The sequence below is a fragment of the Gymnoscopelus microlampas genome, assembly GCF_963454915.1.
Source record: "Gymnoscopelus microlampas genome assembly, chromosome: 7".
Classification (NCBI taxonomy): domain Eukaryota; kingdom Metazoa; phylum Chordata; class Actinopteri; order Myctophiformes; family Myctophidae; genus Gymnoscopelus; species Gymnoscopelus microlampas.
The window spans coordinates 39,507,568-39,527,077 of NC_139944.1; the positions used below are offsets into that span (position 1 = coordinate 39,507,568).

General features: G+C 43.3%; 1 protein-coding gene across 1 annotated transcript in view; it reads left to right on the top strand.

Annotated features, from left to right (window-relative positions):
• Positions 1-3,665: 3,665 nt before the first annotated feature.
• Positions 3,666-19,510, top strand: part of frmd4ba (FERM domain containing 4Ba) — a gene marked incomplete at its 5' end in the record, with an annotated part of 60,362 nt that continues 44,517 nt past the window's right edge. Inside the window, one exon of the mRNA XM_084062526.1 lies at positions 3,666-3,913. The remainder of the gene's footprint in view (positions 3,914-19,510) is intronic.

The following is a 19,510-nucleotide window of genomic DNA, read 5'->3' on the forward strand; positions in this document are numbered from 1 at the left end:
GTACACACAATGGTTCCCTCACTCGGACTGCCTGCATTCTGTGCTTGGCTGATTATTAATGTGTTGTTGTTATCAACGTTTAAATAATTAAGGCACAGACTGCCTTTCCTATTCAGCTTTTCAGTTAATGAAATCCTAAGGGGAAACATAGTCATGGGTAGTTTAGATGTAAGGCTTGCACCTGGGATGTTTCTTAAAATCATTTTTTTTATTGCATTATAGAAAATCAGGGAGAATTACCAAGCCAAGAAAATAATGTTATCATGTTTACCACATTTTCCAGTAAAGCTGTGGAACAGTAACATGTGTATAGCCTATAGGAAGTGTCATCATCACAATAGCCCGGGGGCTAATCTCAATAGGAGCCAAGCTGAGACTGAGGGACATGCGTGTGTGTGTGTGTGTGTGTGTGTGTGTGTGTGTATGTGTGTGTGTGTGTGTGTGTGTGTGTGTGTGTGTGTGTGTGTGTGTGTGTGTGTGTGTGTGTGTGTGTGTGTGTGTGTGTGTGTGTGTGTGTGTGTGTGTGTGTGTGTGTGTGTGTGTGTGTGTGTGTGTGTGTGTGGCGGGGGGACAAGCGTATGTGTGTGGTGGGGGGGGCACTGGGACACATGGCACTGGGATGAGCCTAATCACGGGGTAGCAGAAATCCTTACAAATGGGGGGATGGGGCCTGTCCCTCCCTTGGGTGACTCATTAGGTTTTGAAGAAAGCAATTTGCTCCAGTAACACACCAGTCCTTTTCCTGGACACAAAGGTATATTTTTCTTTGATCAAAGTGACTATACTGCACAACACGGCTGAGATGGCTGTGTACAGGCATAGGCTTTACGTTCTAGTTGTCTCTTTGCCCTGCAACCTGGCTCAACGGGTGTACAGTAAAACTGCGCCTTCATCCCTCCCATTTCCTTTCTTTTTCAGTTCCTATGGATTACGTGGCTTTTCCATTGTTCAGTTTGCCACAGCTACGCAACAAGGTGGCACTCCTTTCCTTCCTCTTATTGTCCAAAATGATGCATTAAAACGCAGCTTGAACGAGCCTATCGAAGCCTATCCCTATGATGTTTAAAGCTTTTAAGCTATTCTTACTGTAGGTCTTTTGCGAGTGGAACTTAACATGCAAATCTGATCTGCCCATTACCAGCTAACAATTGAAATCAAGATGAAAGTATGGAACAGTGAGCAGCAGCAGCCTTATACCATCTCACAACCAAGCAAGCCATGAAATCACCAGTCTGGCTGGAAATGTCATAGCTCCATTCTTTCACAAAGTGAAATGAACAGGACACCAACTGAATCATCAAATGAATACCCTAAATAATAATAATAATAATAATAATAATAATAGGCTAATATCATAATAATAATATAGGCCTAATAATGATAAATTATTATGTTGACACTTATTTGAATGAATAAAGTGTCTTTGTAACACATCTGTTGACCTATAGTATGTTAATATGATAGGTTACTATAGGAAAGCCAAACTATAGTAGTACCTCTGGTAATTTAAACCTTGGTATCTGGTAGGACACCTAGGGCCCTATCTTGGCCGGCACCTTACCCCTTAGCACTACCCGCTATCCGTGAATTACGCACAAGGCAGCTGGCACTGTCCCTAAACGGTATCTTATGGCCACACTATACGCATGCCTGCTGATTCCGACGCGGTTTATCACTATGTTTTGCATTGGTTTTATAGACTATATTTACCCACGGAATAAAGGTCTAAAGCCTAATAAGCCTATATTGATATCCATCTATCGATACAGACAGACAGACTTTCTGTCTGTGAGCACAGCTGTATGTGCCCCCATTGGCTGTAACACAGATCTTCTCGGGGTGCGGTCGCAACCTCATTCACACTTTATAATGTCCAGTCGGTGACAAAGCCAAATATCAAACTTAGCCAGATATCTAGAAACGCTCTGGAAGGCATCGCCAAGCGCTGGAATTACGACATTACATTACATTACATTACAGTCATTTAGCAGACGCTTTTATCCAAAGCGACTTACAATAAGTGTATTCAACATAGGTAGGGAACGAAACTACTAATCACCAGAGGTCTTAAGTGTATTTCCTGTAAAAACAGGCAACCAAGAGTATACCTAGCGCTAAGGTAAAAGTGCAATATATCAGCTATCTACTTTCAAGCACATGAGATAAAATAGCCAAATCAAATGAGCACAAGCTAATCAATCCAATACAACAATAGTTCCTAAACTAGTTAACAACAAGTAGGCCAGGCAAAGAGGAAGGGTAGTGTTTCCTGAAGAGGTGGGTTTTCAGCCTGCGGCGAAAGATGGGCAGTGACTCTGCTGTCCTGACATCAGTGGGAAGTTCATTCCACCACTGTGGGGCCAGAACAGAAAAAAGTCGTGACCGTGTCGATCGACCAGAAGGACCGTTGAGTGGCGGGGGAGTCAGTCGCCCCTTGGTGGCCGACCGGAGTGGTCGGGAAGGGTTGTGGGCATAAACGACCGGTTCGTCTCGCAGTGCCTTTCACAAACAGCGAGCAAAACCTCAGCGAGCAAAGCCAGATCTTGCGTCAGATCGGTGAGCGCCTAAGAAGGTCCCTGACAGCATAATCGAAGCAAATGTCTTGCAGAGTGGAGCCCTTAGGATAAGGCTGCTGTCCAAAGATAGCAACTTTTGCACAGGAACGCACCTTGCGCAATGCTAAATCCACAAATAGTGGGTTTAGCCACTTTGGCCCAAAATAGGGCCCCTAGGCCAGTGGTTCTCAAACTTTTTCATGTCAAGGACCCCCAAATTGACACTTATTAGCCCGCAGACCCCCATTTCAAAAGATATGCCAGGGACCCCCATAAGAGAAGATTTTTACGGCTCTATAGCAGTGATTCTCAACCATTTTAATTTCAAGGACCCCCAGATTGACATGCATTAGGGCTACAGACCCCCATTTAATGGCATGTATGTCTCTGGGACCCCAATTCATATTGTAAAATCAATGTTAATTTAACTCTGTGAGTGTACAAATGGAAACAGATGGACCCGTTAGGGTCCATTTGGTTCCATTTGTACACTCTCAGAGTTACAGACCCATAAGGGTCCATTTGGTCCCTGTCCATCATTTAGCTGGGGACCCCCTGGAACAAGTACCCCTGGGGGTTCTCGGACCCCACTTTGAGAACCAATGCCCTAGGCTACTGGTTGACAACAAGTAGTACTGCCTGAAGCTTATAGTATGCACAATAATAGGCTATATGCCTGGAAGAGCAGTAGAAATTTGATCTCCCAGGAGACCCAGGTAATGCTTTTTCACCCCCCAGCTGTTTAAAAGCAAAAACAAGACACAAGAACTATAAGACACAACAAGGTTTGGCTAAACCTTAGCTCCACCCCCTTCAAATGAATGACCGTTTGACCAGTCCATAAATGAATTACAGGATTTATAAATGCCATATCCTAAGTTTAATTCCCCTAGGGGGATAATTGCAAGGTCACAAATGTTCCATTCATACATTTTATTTGCTTAAGACCTATACACGTAACGGCAGTAACGGATTTTTTAGTTTTGTTGCTTTGAGCGTGTTTACGCACCAGAGAGCGCTCTTCCATTGGACAGCCGGCGTTTGTACAAGCACGGGCAGTAAGAGGGAAATTCGTTTTGTTGGATGGATTGGTTGTAGGTAGGAGGGAGACAGGGTGCGCGGATAGATGGCTCTGTGTACGCGCGACAAGGTTATTATGCCGACCAGGCTGATTCCCTTCCTGGACCAAACCGATCACCAGCTTTTATTGTAACGCGTCTTTTTTAACGAGTTTTGCCAGTGGTGGAGACAAGCTGATTATACTATTACTATTATTATAGGCTAACCGGTGCCGTTTTTTTTAAATAAGTGGAGTTCACATCGATCACAACAAACGTCAAGTCACCAACAAAAGAAAGGTGAGCCATGTTTAAACCTGTTTGATTATCACTCATAATCATACACACGGTCATGTGCGTATGAAAGTTGCTTTTTATGCTACGATTTCACACTGTTTTCAACGACACCTGCAGCGAAATGTTTCAGTCTCGCTTTATTGCATTGATCCTTTGTACTACTTTGTTGTTGTCTCGCTTTTATAAGTGTTGCATCTTTGTTATAATAAGCTGCCTATGGTTGCTGTTGCTGTCACTGACTCTGTGGTTTTGGAGGCTATTTCTTTTGAATGTGTCAATATTAATTTGTTATTGTAATTACAATGTCCCTACCAATTTGTCCCTCTCACAAATTGAATTGATCTTATGTGTCAAGTTAGTTATTAAACTATAATAGGGTATGTTATAGATTGTGTAGGCTACTTCCTTTGAATGTGTTAATATACATATATTATTGTTATTATAATTCCCCTACCAATGTGTCCCTCTCACAAATTGAATTGATCTGTATGTCAAGTTAGTTATTCAACTATAATAAGGTATTTCTTTTGATGCTGTTGCCTGAGTGACAATGAGCAATTGATGAATTATTGACTTGTCAGTGTAGCCTATAATCAAGTTTAATCGTTATATTACACACACACACACACACACACACACACACACACACACACACACACACACACACACACACACACACACACACACACACACACACACACACACACACACACGTACACTTACGCACACGCGTGCACACGCGCGCACGCACGCACACACACACACACACACACACACACACACACACACACACACACACACACACACACACACACACACACACACACACACACGTACACTTACGCACACGCGTGCACACACACACACACACACACACACACACACACACACACACACACACACACACACACACACACACACACACACACACACACACACACACACACACACACACACAGATAGAGAGAGATGAACAGAAAATGAAGCTCTACTTTTTAAAGACCCTTCTCTCTTTCCTGGTGTGGGTCAGCTGGTCAGCTCTACTCTGTGTGAATATCCTGTTTCCTGGACATGGGGAAACAATGGGAGAGCAGACACGTGATGTCCTACGGTATATATGTCTTATTGTGTCACCCAGGACCATACAAATAAGGATGTAAAAAGTACTTGGCACAAAGGAAACTACGTACATCGTCGCTTTAGATTAACTGAAAACGTTTTAGATTGGATGAAGAAATAACGTTACAGATACAATAAGAGTGGTCTGACAAATTGAGTCCTGTAAGTCATGCATTCACATGCTCGCCTGCATCATCTGCCTCTTGCAGTGGTTGACACAAATGGGCTGAAGAAAGTCAGTGCCATTAGGTTTGTTTAGTTTGTCACTGATATAGAAGAAAGGCATGTTGTAGGCCTACAGTGGCTGACAATATTGAATTTGTAGCTCCTAAAACATGCTCTGCTCTCTGTTTATCTGTCTCTCTCTGTCTGTCTGTCTGTCTGTCTGTCTGTCTGTCTGTCTCTCTCTCTCTCTCTCTCTCTCTCTCTCTCTCTCTCTCTCTCTCTCTCTCTCTCTCTCTCTCTCTCTCTCTCTCTCTCACACACACACACACACACACACACACACACACACACACACACACACACACACACACACACACACACACACACACACACACACACACACACACACACACACACACACACACACACACACACATGCAAATGCACACACCTATACAAACTGGCTGTGCAGCATTGTGTTTATTTTAGTCTAGGATGTTCAGTTGCTTTTAATGGGGTCAGCACTTTCAATTCAATAAAGCTATTAACTGTCACAGAAGATTCCACCACTGTTGCTTGGCTAGCAGCATGGATAGGGAGATATGTGGCAATCAGGCTAACATTTATGGACATATACAAGGAAAACTGTCAGGACAAAGACTCGCTCTCTCTACATAAATAAAGACTTAGACAGCTTTTATTTTATCATGCTCATAAAGTGCTCTGTGCTCAAAGTTAAAGGTGCCAAAAAGCAGCAAATGTTTCGGTCATAGGACCTTCGTCAGTGCTGTATGGTATGGTATGGTATGGTATGGTATGGTATGGTATGGTATGGTATGGTATGGTATGGTATGGTATGGTATGGTATGGTATGGTACAGCACTGACGAAGGTCCTATAACCGAAACATTTGCTGCTTTCACTTTGAGCACAGAGCACTTTATGAGCATGTTAAAATAAAAGTAAAAAAAATGTTCTTGGTCCCTGTCTAAGAAGTCTTCCTTAAAAGTTTTATGCAGAAAGCAAGTCTTTTTCTGCCAATTCTCCTTATGTTTTTGAGACCACCGCACCTGCAGTCGACCCTGAACAAAGGACAAAGAAGGGTACAACAGTTTACCCTGGACCTTGGACATACAAGATAATCTGTAAAAGGCTAATCAGGGGTAAACATAGGACTGCTTATTTCTTGGCCAAACTGTTGATCCTGCAGAGGTCACACAGCATCCTGAAAACTGGGGCTGTGAACTGCACTAATGATATTTTCCCACCTTCCTCACTCGACCCCCCCCCCCCCCCCCCCCCCCCCCCCCCCACCACACACACACACACACACACACACCGCTGTTTTGTTTTAAAGTTGCTTATCTGCACTTTCTGTTTCTTCCCACAAGTCTTCATTTATTTAAAGTTCTTCGTTCACATTTGAATGAGAGGACTGGCTGTTACACGATACTGTGGTTGTATAGGTCTACACACGAAATCATTTCCTGCCGGACAGGTTTTGACAACATTTCTTTACACAGACAGTCATCGAACTCTTCACAATTGTCACTTTGGGAAGTTGCTATAAAGGTGAATCTGATCATTGCATGTGCTGTGAGCTGACCTGCACATTTGTATGTACGTACACACACTGTAAAATCCTCACTGTTACTAATTTAACTCTGATAGAGTACAAATGGAAGGAAAGGGATCCTTATGGATCAATTTGGTTCCATTTGTACACTCTGGAAATTGATAAATTAACACTGAGGATTTTACTGTCTGTGTATGTAAATTGAATTGCTTAATGTAGGCTTTAGACATCACAGCGTTTCTGGTCAATGCCTGTTTGTAGGTTGACTGTAATTTATTGGTTTAACAGTGGAAATCAATTCAGATCCCCAAGCAGGGGGAACATCTGTGTTGCTGCCGTAGTATACAGTTAACCAAACCATATACTTAGTTAACCAGATTCCCAAGGGCTCTAGGCCACCTCCTGTTTTTACTCTACAGTAAATATCTTCAACAAGCTCACAAGGTGATGTGATGTGTTGTGTTGTGTTGTGATGTGTTGTGAGCTTATAGATTTGCTTTTTTTGCCAAATGTTAGCCCCCGAATAGTGGTTAAAGAGGTTTGTTGCGAAATTTGCTCAGTGTCTTTTATAAGTTGGACAAAGCACAAGGCAAAGAGAGTAAGGTTGGAGGTTATCACAGCAATCTATTTGACCTGTGTATGGGACAGCCCTTCATATGCCCTCAGTGCTCCATGTGGCCTGAGGAAGAGAGGACCATTGCAAACACGGTTTATACCGTCACATGTATCAACAGGAATCCGTTCCTCCTTGGCGGCGAACCAGAAGTGCACAGGCTGTATATCTCTCTCTCTCTGCCTTTTCCTTGTTTCATGTCTGCTTTTGTTCTGCAGACAGGACATCCTCTGTAAAACAAAACAGTCTGTGCCTCATTTTCACGTGCAAAGCAGACTTGCTGCAATATAGCACATGCAATGTATTCTCACAGATTGTTCTAATGCGTGTTTTTAAAAAGTGTTTGACTTTGCAAAGATAACTTTATATCTCATCTCTGTATTGTTATGGTTTCGGAGTGACTGTGCTGTAATACATGTGACTGAATGTGATTAGTGATGACAAATACTGACATACCTTCCTTTCAATGTGTGTGTTTCCATTTGGAGTAATGGGAAAACAGTTGCATCAGGCCTTTAAAGACTCTCAGCTGGCTCTGAGAGACAGTTTCCATCATTTTAGATGAACAAGACTGTATTAGGATAAGCTCCAATCTAGTTAAACAGAGAGGGCTGGCAGTTTGTGAACAGATTCTCTGCAAATGTAATCCTGACAGCTGTCTTCCTTGACATGATATACGTATTTAGAGAATGGACACGAGGCATTGATTTCTAGATTTGCCATCTGTATCAGTGGCCATTGACTGGGACATTTCACTTTAAGTGCCCTCTATCCCAGAGGAATATGTCATAAAGTCCAATTGTGTTTTTAGGTTTTAGAAAATCCCACCACAAATTTGGTGGAATGCTGAAAAGATAGAAAGTCGTATATTTAACAATAAAATTCTCTGCAAGACAGTACCATACTGAAACTAGGAAAGGGAAAGAAAAATCAGAGCTGTATCTCCGCCATGCTGGGTTGCCGAGCCAGGGCTATGTAAAGGCTTATTATACACACCAAATTTGTCTTGAGATTAATGTCTGGAGATCAGACGGGTCAGATGTCTGGTATACATGTGTTAAAATATTGCTGTGTGCACGCTCTATGCACACTGCAGAGACAGTTGGCTGATAGCACACGCACGCACACACGCACGCACGCACGCACGCACGCACGCACGCACGTACGTACGTACGCACGCACGCGTACATACTGCAAAGGCAGTGGTTTTTAAAAGAAGGGCTCAACGCTGACTTTTCTTGCTCCAAACAGACCTTGAAGGTCAAAACAACGTTGTTGCTGTTTTGTATGTTTCAATAAAATTGTGTTGCAAGCCCTTCCTTTTAAAAATTCCTTGAAAATCCAATGCTGATCCAACTAATTATGCTTGACATAGCCAGCAGCTGTAATGTCAAGTACAGTATATTGTGAGTCGTAGTCAATGGACTAAACATGCCAGACCACTGATATGATCCTTAAAACATTTTTTTTTTAAAACACCAACATCTTTTTAACTCAAGTCTATGTACTGTATGTCGGCCCTTACATACAAAAAATATAATACCATAGCTCAGTTAATAAATGGTAAACCCACCCAATCAGTTATCTCTAAATATATGAAATGGTGTTTTTTTTTATTATACATGCATGGAATGGCTGTGTCTCTGGGAGTATTGCCAGGAATATGTTGTGTTTTGTTTGTTTGTAACACTATCATAGAATACACCAATATACAGCAAACAAGAAGCATTATTATTAGAATGGGCAGAAAACAGGTGCATGATTCCCCATGACCTTTGCGATGATCATCAGGCAAAAATAAGCATAATCTGATCATCAGAAGTAAATTGCTTCTACAAGAAAAATACTTATCAGAGGATGCATAAAGTCATGAATGTGCTGGCCTGGTGGAGTTCTGACAGAGATGAGAAGTCTGTGTGATTGCTGCATTAATGGCTTTCAAAGAGCAGAAGGTTCCTGCCTGCATTTTAGTGGGGCTAGCATCTAGTTCTTCTGTGCCTGCCAGTACATTCTAGGAGGTTTATCATTACCCCAGGCAGCAGTCGCAGAGGGAAACATGAACCACAGGTTGTAATTCCCTACAGCTTTCCACAGTGAATGAACTATAGCCATGCTTTTGTTTACGTTGCTGTGCCTGTCAGCCAAGCATTGCTCTGAGGCGGAGAAAACGCTGAAAATATCAACAAAGCAAAGCCCTCTCCCACCTATTCTCTCTGTGTCTGACGGTAGATGTAGCTACTCTGTTTGGTTTGCCTGAGTGACATGATGGTGGTGTGTGTGTGTGTGTGTGTGTGTGTGTGTGTGTGTGTGTGGGGGGGTGGGGGGGGGGGGGGTGCTGTCAATGACCCTTGCAGTAATTATGCTGCCTGTGTACTTCTCACCATCCACCAATCCCTCTACATCCTGCACTCAACCTCTCCCCCACACACACACACACACACACACACACACACACACACACACACACACACACACACACACACACACACACACACACACACACACACACACACACACACACACATACTCGCAACAGGAGTGCTGTTTTTATGTGGGGGGGGGATTTATTTTGAGGGCCTGTATGATAATGACCATTAAAGTGTTTCCATTGCATGTTGCTTGGGAGGGGGTACAGTGGTCGTGGACTGAAAGGCCTGGTCTGCTATTATTTCCCTCCCAGGCGCAAATAGAGAGGTACATCTTGTGGAAGGCCGGGAAAACAGCCGTGCTCCCAGAGCAGACATACCCCACAGCCTTGGATCCACACTGATCAATATTGAACTCACTGTGGTTAAAACCCCATGAGAGTATTTTACACATCTACTGCCAGAGGGGATAGACAGTGTGTTAAAGTAGAGAATACACAAATGGATAAATTAACATTGAGGATTTTACTGTGTATGAGATATATTGAGAATCCCCCCCTGCTCCCATATCTCATCTGTGAAGCCCGAAGTGATTTCCTGATTCTTTTATTAAGTAGGCGTGCACGATTGTCTTTGGCATTTCCAAATGCTGCCTTTGTGTGTGTGTGTGTGTGTGTGTGTGTGTGTGTGTGTGCTCAGTTCGGCTGTCTGGTGTGGTTTAATACTGGAGGTGGGTTTGTGTATGAGTGTCACCAGGGTGTGATGTTATACACAATATAGATCATGGGTGCATGCACTCCCTCTGGGAGTGGAAAAGCTTTAGCATTCATCATTCATGGGCTGTTATATGAGCCCCTTCTTTTCTTTTACACAGTTAATACTGCAGAGAGAGAGACACCCGCCCCCCACCCCAGGACAGACACGGTCGACTCTCATCTACCTTGCACTCACTCACATTGAAAGACACACGTACCGCAGATTGCACGGATGCATACAATCTACCAAGAAAGATTACACGAAAGGAAATTAAGCAGAAGACTCTAGCTGGAATCATCATTGCCATTATAGTATTCCGTCACACTGTGTCTCTCCAACATCCTCAGATCCACTGCTGTTTAGAGGCCAATCCATTTAGGCAGCAGTCACCTTCACCACCGCAGCCTGGAGGAGGTGTAGGCGGGAGAGGAGCAGAGGGTGTAGGAGGAGGAGGAGGAGGAGGAGCTGGTGAGCAGAGGGAGAGGAGGGAAGTCATTATCACCCGCCCCGTGGACCAGAACCAAGCTTCCTGCTGGTCCAGTCAGACAGGCCAATATGAGCTCTGTGAAGGGGGGGTGTGGGAGTGTGTCTAACCCATGCATGACAGAAAGGACAGTGGTACAGAGGGCGAGAAAAAGGAAGTCTGTCTGGCTTGAAGTGGCTTCATAATACAACCAGAAGGAAGCACTATCTGAGTGACTAATTCAATAGAAAAAGCTGGCCTACTGTATTGTACTTTACAGTAACTGTATTGTACTGTTCGGGAGGCTCGGCCCCTTCTCGTTGGATCAATGCGCGGGGTATCCTATTAGCATGGCTGTATGGGTACCCTTTCCCCTACTATATGGTCTATTGTTGTTGCAGGAGCATGCATGGCTCAAATAGCAGCACCGTTTACTGTAGCGCCGGGGCCCCTCGTGTAGGCGTTTATAAAGACAACAACTAAAGGTGTCCATCAGCAACATTAGCTCATCAGAACTACTTTACCACGGCCTGTCACCTCATATAATGTTACCCTTTAGACACAATCAATCTTTGCCCAGAGCCATCAGGCTAAATTGATGATGTCAGGTCAGTGTGTGGAGGGTATCTGCCGATCATGTGACCTGGATAACGCAGCGAAAGCCGATATGCACGGCAGCACATGCACAGCACTCGAAAAGCATTGTGGCTGTATTATACAGACATAGACACCCCCCCCCCCACCCACACACACACACACACACACACACACACACACACACACACACACACACACACACACACACACACACACACACACACACACACACACACACACACACACACACACACACATACTATAGCAGATATGTAACAGGTGTCAACCTCACTGGGTGGTAAAGTAATACTCCTGCTCCCCCTACGGGGAAGGCAGTGGCAAATTGCTGTTATAGGATGATGATCTTGTTGTTAGTATTTGGGAAATCGTTTTCTCACCTGAAGGTTTGACTTGCAGCCAAATGACATTCACATCGTCATTGTCATTTTCGTGTTTGTTATGTGTTGGCCTCCTGGCACCTTCTGTCAGCAGTAAATGTCTGAAGGGTGTGGAGATGTTTTTTTTCTTTTCTCAGCAGCATTATCGAAGGTACGTGACTCAAACCCGTCCGAAAGAATTTAATCTTAGTACTTTATTGCACAACCAACCGGGTTGCATCAATACTTTTGTCAGTTGAAAATATGTCATTAAAAACAATCTTCGCCAGGCTGTGTGGCATCGCCAGGGCTGTAGCAATACATGAGGAAGCTGCGGGGGGGGGGGGGGATTTTTACAACATACGGTTCACCTTTTCACATTTGTGGTGCCTCTATGGGCAGAAGTGGAAATGCTTCTGCCCATAGAGGCCTCTCAACATGCAATTTCAACATTTGGAATTGCATGTTGATTGGATGTTGTGTGTTTTTGTTGTCGAAGGCAATTATAGGCAAACAGCATGGATAACCAAACCTCTGTTTGACATTTATATCCCCCCCTCAATGTGTGATAAAAAACTGTTTTTGTCAAATGGGCCCCTCGTGCAAACCTTGGAATCATAGCCAATTGGAATGGAATATGAAAAATCGGAATGATACATGGTTTTCACATGACTCCAGAGATCATGTGTACCGATTTGTGTGAAGAGCTATAGGCAATAGCCTGTCGGCCGGGAGGCAAAGACAATTAACCTTTAGTGTGCACAGTTAATACCACAAACAAACATGAGAAATGTTAGTGCAAACAATGAGGGACAATGTTGAATTCAAATTTCGAGTTGAAGTGAAGCAGAAACAGATCCTCTCCTCTGACGCCTTATTGCTCAGTAGAGCATTTAACACAGCGACTTTGTCCCCACTTGACTCTCTGTGAACTTACATTCCCTGAAGTCAATATACCTCTTCACATTATTGTGATAGAGCCGTTTTCATCCCATCGTCTTTGTGTTTTCTACGTTTTTCAGTTCAACACTAAATGGGGCAACTGGTGAGTAATCATTTTGGTCTGCTGTCTGTCTGCTTTAGCCAACAGCATCTGTGCTGCATCAATGACTTGATAAAGTTATGAGATAATATTCCAATGGCACAGCTCTCAGGGTCCCTCTTGACCAGCTGTCATAGATGCATGCTTTGTGTGCCCTCATAAACCTCATGTAATTGATTATGTAGTTGGCAAATTGGATTGACAGTGATAAACTTGAAGAGGATTATCTCTCGACTGGTTCATTAAATGTAATATGTTTGTTGTTAACATGCTATAGTAGGCTGTAGCTCTCCTTAGGACAGTTTAAGTGTTATGCAATGTGTTGATACTGGTATCAGGTATCAGGCTAAATACAAGCCTAAAATAAGGTGGCATGCCAGAATTTCTTTATTACTGAATCTGTATGTAGCATCATGATGCAACACTCCAAATACATGTTTTTGAATTGAAATGAAACCCTTGCAGTCAGGGTGTTAAGAAGACATAAAACTGACACCACATGAATCCAAGATATCAGTCGGTGGTGGTGCTTAAACTTTAGAGCTCATGCCAGTAGTGGGAAGTCACTGTAGGCCTGCTGGACATTTGGTTTATAATTAGTTTTTCCTGACCACCTATACAGACAGTCCTTTCCGTTCCATTTAGGTTATGGGTGGAAAGCAGAAAACGGAATGAAATAAAAATGAGATAATGTTTAAAAGAAACCTTTGATGTGTGATAATTGACAGCTGGTCTATGGAGGCATTTCTTCCTCTCCTCCATCAATTCATCTTTTACGGCTCTTGTCCGTCTTCGGGCACTTTTTGGAAATGAGCCCATTCATTATACTCGTTGTCAGTGACAACCAGTGACTCTTCATGTACCGTCTGAGAAGTGCCTGGGCAAATCTGTGCTCCCTTAAACCCCCCTGGGGGGGGGGGGGGGGATTTTGATATAGCAGACATGTCTGTGGATGGTGGCCCACACTATGGCCTCTGTTCCCACTTTGCCCCCCCCCATACACACACACACACACACACACACACACACACACACACACACACACACACACACACACACACTGACCTACTATGCTTCATGGCATCTGGGTTATACACACTAGCGTTTGTCACGGCCCACAGCCCCCAACGAGGCCCTGAGCGCCATTCCGTACAGCATGGAGGGCCAGCCCCCAATTCCCCAGCTGCAACAGACAAGCTGATGGGCCAGTGGCGGCAGGCCTCAACCCCCAGGCCCTCTCTCCCCTCCGCTTTGCCTCTTTTCTCTTCACCAATCCCACCCCCTGCCAGGCTGCACAAAGCTGGGCCTGACTGTATCGCATCAACACACACAAAAACGCTTTTCTCTCTTCTCCATTCATCTGGCAACTGAAGCTTTATCCCATGGCTTTAATTGGGCATAAGTGAGATGCCTCATGATTTAAACAGATATAGTGAACATTTGTATTCAAGATATACAGTATAATGAGGATTTGTAGGCCTTTAGGGCAGATGTTTCTTAAAATCAGGAGCCTCATTTTGACACACATCACACATGAGGAATGCCGGGAACGAAAACACATCCGAGAGCAGCAGCACATGGTTTGCATGTATGCGTGGTTTGAGATGATTTGCGTTCATGTTTTATGAGATGTATTTTTAATCCATTCATTTATGATTCATAGGAACAAATCGTCACCACAGTGTGTGTGTCATGACACCCACCTGCTCAACTATTGAGTCGGTCTAAGCTTGCTAGTCAAGTGAGGACAGTGTCCCTTGAAGCAAAGGGGGCGACAGCAGGGGGAAAAGGGTGTGTGTGAGCGCTACGGGGCACGCTGCGTACGTGTGCTATGCCGTGTGTCATGCACACTGTACGGTATGTGTTCCATTCAGCCTGTCAGCTGCACTCTCTGTATGTGGCACGGCCCATCAGCTGTGGGGCCGTGTGGGTGACAGCTGTTTCTCTGACCGCCCTGCTCAGGCTCTGTTAAGCCTAATGTATACTGTTTTACGTCTTCTAATTCATACTTCGTCGTGACACACTGTGTCATGTTGCTCACTTGAAAATCGTTATTTTTGAGTGAGCTAGACTGTTGTACGACAGAATGTAAATACGCTTCAGTGGGAGCCTGGGAGGCCTTCCCCTTTCAGACAATTAATCTACCACTTACTGTACATGGTAATTGCCATCCCTTAGAAATGAGCCTGGGGACAGAGAACTATGATGATCTTGGCAGCGCCACTCCTCTTGTCAGGCCCTGCCATGTATTCTCAGCAGAGCCCAGCCCATTAACATTGAACTTTGGGAATTGAACTGAGGAGTCGGCTAAATTGATACAGACAGACCCTCTTCAGGCCAGGCTTGAAGCAGGGCATTGTCTGCACCACGAGTTAAATGAGACTCCCCATTTTAGAGAAAAAGTATGTTTTTCATTGTATAGGTAATAGCAAGGTACTTGGGGCACAATTTAGCGTGCAATCTCCAGCACTAAATGTATTTTCTTGTTTTGTCCCCTCTGGGTGATACTGTCCAGTGACATTTCCCCATCTGCTGGTGACAATGGACTATTACAACCCGATTAGCTGGGGGTCCACCACAACAATTGATTGTACTTTGTCTGAGGGAAACAATAGCTTGTCAAGTGGCCTCTACGAGTCATGGAAAACGGTGTGATCTTGTCTTGTGTACTGGAGCATATGACTTTGTTGGTGAAATGTCGACATTTGGAGTGACATCAGAGTGGGTGATAGATGTGAGGTCATGCTGTTTGCCCACTGTGGTACCAGGCAGGAATCAGGGAGAGTCCGTGATAGGAGTGAGAACGTGACCTGACGAAGATGTAATCTGACATCGAAATGTTTTTTTTCTGTGCTTTGCACCCTGTAATCAAAATAAAAAGTCTCCAATCGTCCGAGTTGCTCCAGCGCATTCTTAATTCAGCTATATGTGTCCGCTACTGAGACGCATCGGATCAGTCTGATTTCGGCTTGAGGCGCGGTGGAATATCCCTTTAACAATTGGCAATTTGGCAGTATAAGTAAGGTCAGTATAAGTAGTATTAGTAGCGTAATACAAATTACAAATACAGTAGGATCACAGCTTAAATATATACATAAACAAATAATCAAACATTTGTACACTAATTCTCAATATATTTGTCTGCTTTCGGCCAAGACTTGATCTGAATGATAAATTACCAAATAAATTTGTAATACAGCTCTGTCTGTTGAATTCATTATGTTTTTCATCACTGAGTAAGGTAACCAGTAAGGTCACCCAATGAATCAGAATCAGAATCAAGAAGGAGGATAACAATGGAAAAATATTATTTAGAAACTGTTTTGCATACCTTGAAAATGTGATTTTTCGAGAATTCAAATGAAAAAACATGAAATTGTTATAAGTAACAAACCACAGGGAATATAAGGAAAATATCATTGAAGTGAATTATTAGTCAAATGATCCACCAAAGGCTGAGAGCTAAACCCAATAGGGGCATCATCATTGCTTTTCCAAATGATAATACGAAGTGATTTATTAGAGTGCAAATGGGGGACTTTCCATCATGGTTATGGACAACCAGATGAGGAGGACAGGTCCATAGAGACTCCCCAAGTACAGACAAGGTAATTCCAGCTGAACGCTTCCTTGCCTAGTGCCTACATCCCCTCATACAGTGTCAAACCTCTTGTCAACAGCATGGATGTCAGCTGGGACTATCGATTTGTGACCTGCAGATATTCTGTGTGTGTGTGTGTGTGTGTGTGTGTGTGTGTGTGCGTGCGTGCGTGCGTGCGTGCGTGCGTGCGTGCGTGCGTGCGTGCGTGCGTGCGTGCGTGCGTACGCATGCATGGGCATGTGATGACATTGATATAGACAACCTGCACAGTGTTGTGTTGTGAAAACACAGCTTGTTTTGTCTTTCTCTGCAAGGAGAAGTACACTGAATGCATCCTGATCCAGTTGTGTAGACTTGGTCCACTACAGCTCCATATTTGGACAGTGTGGTGACTTCTGACATAGAGGTTAAACACAAGGCCACCACCGGGGATACCCAGGTTCATTACTGGCAGTGGTGACTCCAGTTTGGCTTGGCGCTCCAACAAACACAATTGGAAACGATTCCTTGTTGCTGTACTATAGTGACTCCTACTGGTTGTTCTGGGAGCTGATTCAGCAGGGAGAGGATTCAGATGAACTGGGGAAGATAGCGCTATCTTAATGAATTGAATCAATTGAAATAAGCCCCTAGGGCCTTTTGTGTTATCCTTTTAACAATCATTGTATATGTATATATACATATACAGTACCTACCTATGTACAATTTGCAAACTGTCAATAAAGTATTCAATCAATCAATAAATCAAATGTGGGTTGCGCCAGGTAAAACACCTTGCTTCCCAGTGAAAAGAAGTAGCTAATGATTTAATGTGTATCCTTCCCGTGTGTGTGTGTGTGTGTGTGTGTGTGTGTGTGTGTGTGTGTGTGTGTGTGTGTGTGTGTGTGTGTGTGTGTGTGTGTGTGTGTGTGTGTGTGTGTGTGTGTGTGTGTGTGTGTGTGTGTGTGTGTGTGGAGGACAGCAGTACATGGAATTGGCAATGGATACAATTGGCAGAAAATAGAAACAATTATATATTTTTCATGTTGGGACAGACGGTACAACATTTTTATCCTCCATCTGCTTTTGACGTACTTGTGCGAGACCGACTTGTGTCCACCACATCTGTCGGTCGCGCCTGTCACTCAGGCCAGCTGTGTCCGCTTGCTCTTTTGTTGTTGTTTAATTAAATACAGCATTGCTTCCAGTACAGTTTTTTCTACCCTCCAGAAATAGATCAATCCAATTGTAGCCACGCCCTGTATTACTCATCAATAACATCAATACTGACTGTGTTATGTCATTGGGCTCTCTGTTGCAAAGACCTTTCTTGAATTATATAAATTGAGTGGTTTAAAAGTACTTTCATGTTAAAATAGTATAGCTGTTACCATATAGGATAAAATGTTTTTAGGTATGTTTAAGGGTGGCAACAAAACAACCCCTACATGACATTTTTGTAGAATTTATACTTTTTAATTCTTTATTTGAAGCTTCAGTGTTTCCATACGAGTTTTAGCCACCAAGCCAAACTAAACACAAAAAAGCTTCCACCTGGAGCTGGGGCTGACAGGCAGTATGGACTCCCAGCAGTTTGGTGATTAATTCCCACCCGCAGTAAAAGTGGAATATTTATAATTGACTTGCGCTGCAGTCTCAAAGCTGTTACCACTATGAAGTGTATAAAATATCAAAACATTCAGAAGATGGATTGACCACTGGAATAATAAGTTGTCAGTCATATCAATAAATCTCACCCTAAAAGTGTAGCTCGCAAATTAAACCATGTCAGAGAGGGTTGATGGAAATCCTTTGATGTTATTTTAGATTATATTAGGCCTATTTAATTGCACAGTGGATATATAATTCAACAAAAATGCTGCATACTGCCTCAATGCTACCGACGCAACAGTGGTAGGCCTATAACAGGCTTGTTGAAAACCTGTGCATTTTACCACATACAGTAGAGAATTAGCGCAAATGATTTCCAAATATATATGCTTCTGTCTTATACATATGTCTGAGTGTCCTGTCTCTATTCAATTGAAGGTTTTCTAACTCAGCAGACACTAAACTAATCCTCCACAGGCTCACCGGCCCCTCCTCCTCTCACTAAGCTGAATTATACTTTTCCCCAAAAGCCTGAATGAAAGGCAGCCAGTGATTATGTTAACTAAGGATTGTGATTATTGTGTTTATGTTAAGTTTAGATTTTATATCACACACCATATGCACTCCTGTAACATTCAACAGCCCCCAAAAATGTAATAAAAAACTGAAATCTATATAAAAATATTTTAAAATGTAATAAAAATCACAGTAAAGAGGTCCAACCCACTGTATGCATCAGTAATAAAGTAGTAAGCCTTGCCGAGCCATAGGGCAGGAGCCTATCTCCTGTTTCTGTAGCGTGAGGCGCCTTGATGCACATGTATATCCCCCAGCCATGATGTACAAGTACACCCCCTGGACGTGACATTTGGTCCCATATTATAGTCTTTGGTATGACTATAAAAATCAAACCCTGACCTCCCAATCTCAGGACGGACTCTCTAACCACAAGACCACTGAGCTGGTCACTTAACTGTGGTGCTGTGGTAATACGGTTATTGTCCCGAGCTTTACTTCACCCTGGATTGCCTTTGTTTGTTTTCCTTCTGTTGGCACCTGTCACTAGTGTTCAAGAACCGTAACATAAAAAACGTGTTCGTAAATATGTTTTCGAAAGCCAAATTCTGCAATATGAAATAAACCCTCCTCTCAGAATCAGAATCAGAGCACAGACTACAGAGATTAGCAGATTGATTTTTCCATGGATTACATGGTACAACATTCAGCATCTGCATGGATGAATATGTCGGTCCCTATGCCTCACTGAGACTTGCTATTCCGTCCTACTGTCCCAATGTCACAGCTGCCACTGTTCAGTAAGTACACTGCAAAAAAT